Source organism: Columba livia, chromosome 4 (genome assembly GCF_036013475.1).
Source record: "Columba livia isolate bColLiv1 breed racing homer chromosome 4, bColLiv1.pat.W.v2, whole genome shotgun sequence".
NCBI lineage: Eukaryota > Metazoa > Chordata > Aves > Columbiformes > Columbidae > Columba > Columba livia.
Genome location: NC_088605.1, coordinates 5,798,593 through 5,804,592, shown reverse-complemented (window position 1 = coordinate 5,804,592; position 6,000 = coordinate 5,798,593). Strand labels below are relative to the sequence as shown.

Genomic DNA, 6,000 nt, shown 5'->3' with positions numbered 1-6,000 from the left:
CCAGTCAAACCTGTGTCTATGAAATTTGCAGATAATGAAACTTAAAGGATATAAAAGTAGGAAAATGCACATTTAAGTTACTAGAAACTAGCCTGATTATAATCTTATTTTTCTAATATTTCCCTGGTATAGAAAAAAACTTTCATGTATTTAACTATTTTAGCCTATGCATTTCTGTGTCTCCCATTTGCTTGAGAGTTTTAGACTGCAAAGGAAATTAAATGAGCAACGGGTTAATATAAAGTGAATGAAACACTTCTGATCCCTCTTTGAAGCAGTGGCTGAAGAATGAAGCTGGGATAGACCTTCAGATGATATGATATGATATATGATATGTAGGTTGTAACTTTTGTCACTTGCTGAATACATTGCCCATTTGATTCATTTGCATTTTTCCTAGGGATTGCTCCAACACCTTTTCTCTTGCAGTCCAAATTAACTAACTAGAAGCTTGAAGTGTTAGTAAACAGCTCCCGCTCTTCTCCTTTGAAAATAAATGTAATTACTGTAGATCAGGCTGCATGAGGTTCAAGTACAGTCTACGTGCTGACATCCTAGTGAATGAGATTAAAAAGGCCTGCAGGGCTGGTCCTGGGTTCAGGCACGAAGTAGAAAGCAGTATTCCTAAGTAAAAGTTGCAGATAAGGTGGAAAAGCAGCTTCTAGTTTTGAGAACATGAGTAAAAATGCTTAGTCTTTCAAATGGCAAAGGACGTGCCGTGAAATCATTGAGGAAAAGCAAGCTGTGCTTGCAGTCTCTTACAAGGGAAGCAGTGTGTTGATCTCTCCAGGCTGATATAGGATAATTTGTGTTACAGTTCCATGGAAAACCAGGTGAAGCAATTAAAAGCAAGCATTTCACCACTTGATCTCCTAAAGGGATTAAACTCAGGTGAGCAGGTTACACCCACATGGCTATAAGACTGCCCACCCTAACCAGTTAGTAGTTTCTGAGCTTGTTAGCCAGCTGAAAACAAGTCTGAGTCAATGGTAGTTATTTCAAAGACAGCGTATTTCTGAAACTTTTCTAAAAGTGGATGCCTGGGTTAGGAGTGTGTTTCTATTAGCAACTCCACTGAAAGAAAAGGTATAATACAATATTACTCTTTGGACAAGCCACATCACAGAAACAAGAGTCCTCCCTGAGAGAGCTTTGGACAGAAAGTTCACTTTGTGATACTTTTGAGAGTCCAGCCAGGGAACTTTAATGTTTAGGAAAAAGGCATTGTTGGTTGTGTTTCTCAGAACTGGTTTTCTGCTTCAGCTGTTTTTTCAGCATAAAAATCCTGCAGAGGTTACAGGTAAGGGTCTGTAAACTGAAATGTATTTTTTTTATATTTCCCCCTAGTTTTGATATAGAAATTTATCTCATCTGTGGCTGAGAGCTTTGTGTGAGGCAGAGTCCCTTAGAAGCTTTCTGGTGAGGGTTCCCTTATTCACCAACCATGGGGTGGAAGCTGAATTGTCCCGAGTTGTTTGTGCATGCTTCAATTAATTTCTGACACTAGTGAGAAAGTGACTAATACAACATACACTACATTAATTTTCTTCCTAGGTTCCTTTTTGTATTGACTTGCTAATGATGTGAGAACAAATTTGGTAAAAAAAAATGCTTTCAAACCAATACAAACTCATACAATTCATTGTAATACTTCAGCTATAAGACATTTGTCATATTAACTCAGCACAAAACCAATAAAACTGTTACATGAAAACAAGGGTTTAATTTCCATGCAGCTGGTTGTCAGATGTTCTTCATCTGGCAGAAACAAAGTGGAACTGACTGTTTCAAAGATTCAACGTTACAACAGAAAGTGATTTGGGATAGAAATCTGTATAGAAGTCTTCATTTTAAGTCAATATTAATTCTGTCTCTGAGTCAAAAGCATTGTGATATTTTAATATTGGAAACATTAATCTTGACAGCGCAGATAGCTCATTCTTTCAGGCGAGCTTCTAAACAAGGTGCAGCATGTGATTGTAAGTGAAGAAGTGATGTGTGAAGGGTGCAATGTGTTATATGTGTAAGGAAACAGAAACTTATCCTGCCATACTGCTGAAAAAGAGAAATTTATCTTTCTGTTTAAAATATTCTGTATCTGAAGACATTTTTCATAAGACTGGGGTTCAGGAAAGATGGTGATTATAGAAATAATGATGCTTTCTACAGAAAAGGAGCCTCCAAAAGTTAGGTTCCTGGCTTAGATGACACTTTGCTTTCTGGAAGTTTTAGGCACCTTTGAAAAAATATCAGTCTAAATATGGGTTTTCTTATATTGTTCTGGAAGAAAAGTACACTGAAGATTCATAGCTGTTAGGATCTGGTTCTTATTCCTTCCCAGTTATTTTGCCTGGAGTGGGGTAAAATAAACAGTAGTATTAAGCATTTTGTCAAGAGCTAATGAAAAATCTATCTATTACCACAGAAATGGGACTTCAGAGGCTGTGTATTGGTGGAATAAATTTCACTTGAAAGAGGAAGAACAGACTAGTGGGATAATAGTGTTTCCATCTTGTGGTTAGAGAGAGAAGAAAGTGTTAAATCTCCAGGGTTTGTCTGTTGCTGCACTTACTGACTCATCTTGGACAAATCACTTTTGTGAGGTTTACCAACTCCAAAATTGCTGTAGGTGCATTTTAATGACTTGTAAAGCATCTCATATTTTCCAAAGGAAAGTGTTGCAAAAGTCTCAGCACACAAGATAAGTAAATTGAAATGCTGTCTGAAATGATGTAATACAGAGACGCACAAAAACTGTAGTGGAGCAATAAACAGCATCTCCATTGGCACTGGAGAAGTTAATACTTCTCATAGTAAAAGGGAGCTGGTGCAAAGGGCAGAACATGTATTGAGACAGAAGCAAGAAAATAATGAGCTCTGAAAATGCTAAACTTGTTGGAGCAAAGCATAGAGTTAGCAAACAAGCCTGCTCTGTAGGTGAAAGAGAACAGCCATATCCTTGCAGTTTGGGGCATAAATAGTTCTTGCTACACTGATTGCTCTATGACAATGACACTGCTATGCTGTTTCTATGCCTGAGATAGTCTTTCTGCATTTATGTGTTGTTCTGAGAAAATTAAATACACATTAATGTTAGTGCTCCATAGAAATACCTCCAAAAACCAAACAGGTTTCTTGAAAAACACATTTCAGAAAAGTTAGGCTTGTCTGCAGTTTTTCTAAGTTGTGTGTTGGGGAATAAAGTTGGTGGCCATTAGAATGCTGGCAGTATGTGAAAGATGAAGGAAAGAGATTATAATGTGCCTTAGAATGAGGTTGGGTAGTAATTGCTAAAACAGACCAGAATTGCTCTCTGTGCAAGAACCCAAAAGTAAGAAAATCATGTAGACGGAGTGAATTAGCTACACTAAGCACAGAAGAAAACGGTGCAGTCAGTTTGTCTGAAGATCTACCAAGACTCCAGAAACAACTCAGGATTCCTTATGCATTTTTTTTTTTCCTTTTAGTCCAAGTTTACACAGCCTAAGTGTTGGGCCTCTCTCCACCTCCACCCAGCCAAACATTACAAAGTCCTGCTGAGAACCTCAGAGCTAAGACTTAACTAGAGGAGATCAACAATTTTGTAGTGGTAGGGAGAATTACATTTTAAGAGGTGGAATAGAGAAGATGTAATATTGGAGAACCTACAGACTATTTGGAGTAGTTTAGCTTTCTCCTGCCTCTAGTTGTGTTTCCTTTTCTCTTGCAGAAACTTCCAGTAGAAAGAGATGTATGGTGAAGGGACTTGAACACAAGACCTATGGGGAGAGGCTGAGGGAGCTGGGGTTGTTTAGTCTGGAGAAGAGGAGGCTTAGAGGTGAGCTCAGCACTCTCTATAACTACCTGAAGGGAAGTTCTAGCCAGATGGGGATTGGTCTCTTCTCCCAGGCAGTCAGCAATAGGACAAGGGGGCATGGGCTTCAACTCTGCCAGGGGAAATTTAGGCTGGATATTAGAAAGAAATTCTTTGCAGAGAGAGTGGTCAGGCATTGGAATGGCTGCCCAGGGAGGTGCTGGACTCACTGTCCCTGGAGGTTTTTAAACTGAGATTGGACATGGCACTTAGTGCCATGATCTAGTCAAGGGACTGGAGTTGGACCAAGGGTTGGACTTGATGATCTCTGAAGTCTTTTCCAACCCAGTCGATTCTGTGATTCTGTATGCACAGCTGTATTTCCATGTTGGCAGGAACCTGGCTATGTTCAAACAACTCCCTCAGATCCTTAGTGTTGCAAAAAGCATGTGAACAATTTAATTATCATCTAACAACACTGAGTCAAGTTCATTCTCTGACTGAATTAAGTGCTAGAAAATAACAACGCCAATCAGGCATTGTATGTGTTTAATTCACCAACAGAATTATGTCATGTGCATTCAGTGGCCGGGTCTGACCAAAATGCATCAGTTTTAACAAGAAGAAGCCTATTATTTCCTATGGAGGTCTAGAAGATGGTGGGGATGCATCATGGGTGTTAAATATATATATACGTATGTATGTATAAATGCTCTCTGTTACAGCTCTTGAAGTCACTAAACTCAAACAGCTCAGTTCCATAAAAAACAAGCTACCAGAATGAAATCTTATTGCCATTCGCTATGTAAAGGCCACTCTGAAAGTCTATGAATCCCTATAATTCTGAATTTTATGCATTGACTCTATTGACAGGGTAATAATGAGAAGGAGGCTCTCAAAGATCCACCCAAGCCTAATTTTTCTGTCCAGGCTAATGTTTCCCCAGAATGCTGTTTTCTCTTTCTAACATCACCCAAGGAATTTAGGGTGCAGATTCAGCAGTAGTCACTTTTATCTCTCCATCTCAAAAATTTAGATTAATTTATACAAGTAGCAGACACAATTAGGTGCTTGCTTATCGATATCTGTCTCAAGAACATCTCTGGTTTCTAGATTTAAGTCTGTACCTCGTAAAAATTGAAGAAGGTGACCAAATGTAATTGCTTAGGATTTATATATACATGAGTGGGATATGCCTGAATGGGATTGGTACAAAATCAAGCTGGAAGATAGCACAAGACGGGTCAAGTTTTTGAATACAAATAGCCCAAGGAAAAGGGAGACCAACAATTGACTAGTTACAGGTATGCAGTGCATTGCTGCTCAGCATAGCTGTGTTAATGCAGTGCTTCATTTAAAACCAATGCTTCAAGTCCAATTGGGTTTGCAAAGTTTGCTGAAGCCATGTATAGCTCTGCACTTCACTGTGCAGTGTAGTTGTGCTCCTAGGTGCTCATCCCATAATAGCCAGTTGTAGAGTTGCAATGATAACATTATCAGGATCCACTGAATTATTATGTTTTATTATTTACATGTTTGGTTTGCTGTCCTCCTTTGCTATCGCTCCGCTGACCATTCCAGTCCCCTCGTATGCTCACCATCCCTTTTCTCTAGAATTTCTGTCATTTCTAGACGTGTAGCTATCTGGAGAGCAACAGGTAGGAATCAGAGTTGTCACTTGATACCTGAGTCTTAGTGAACTAAATTTCATAGTATCTGCCCTAAGTTTTGGAGCTAAGAAACCCCACCCCAAACTGTTGTGTGGAATTACTGCTGGTCAGTCTGTTTTCTGCTGTGGTAAAATTATAGTACCTGATTAGGAGTGACCTAAAATTAGAAAAAACCAATCTCTTGCTTAAGTAGAAGAATTGCCATTTAAATTTATGTTGATTTTTTTTTTTTTTTTCAATAATTGAAGAAACCATGTAGGCAGCTTGCAATTAATGTGACAGCAATGAGAGCTTAATTTCTATAGTTGCGTCCTCATTCTTTTCAAAGAACTACCTATAAAGCATGGTTGTGATACAGCATACTGCAAAGTAAAACTTTTCTAAGATACATGGGGGGCTCTTTAAGTCTATAAAACAATCCAGAAACCTGAAGCAATATTGATTTCAGTTGTGGCACTGGAGCAAGAAAAGACATAAAACAAATGGTATTTGAAGAAAGTGAATCAAATCAATTGCTTTCATTTTACAAAGGTTGGT

General features: G+C 38.5%; 1 long non-coding RNA gene across 1 annotated transcript in view; it reads left to right on the top strand.

Annotated features, from left to right (window-relative positions):
- Nucleotides 1-976: 976 nt before the first annotated feature.
- LOC110364276 (uncharacterized) overlaps nucleotides 977-6,000 on the top strand; it is a 36,654-nt gene continuing 31,630 nt past the window's right edge. Inside the window, exon 1 of the long non-coding RNA XR_010472605.1 lies at nucleotides 977-1,300. This is a non-coding gene — a long non-coding RNA (uncharacterized LOC110364276). The remainder of the gene's footprint in view (nucleotides 1,301-6,000) is intronic.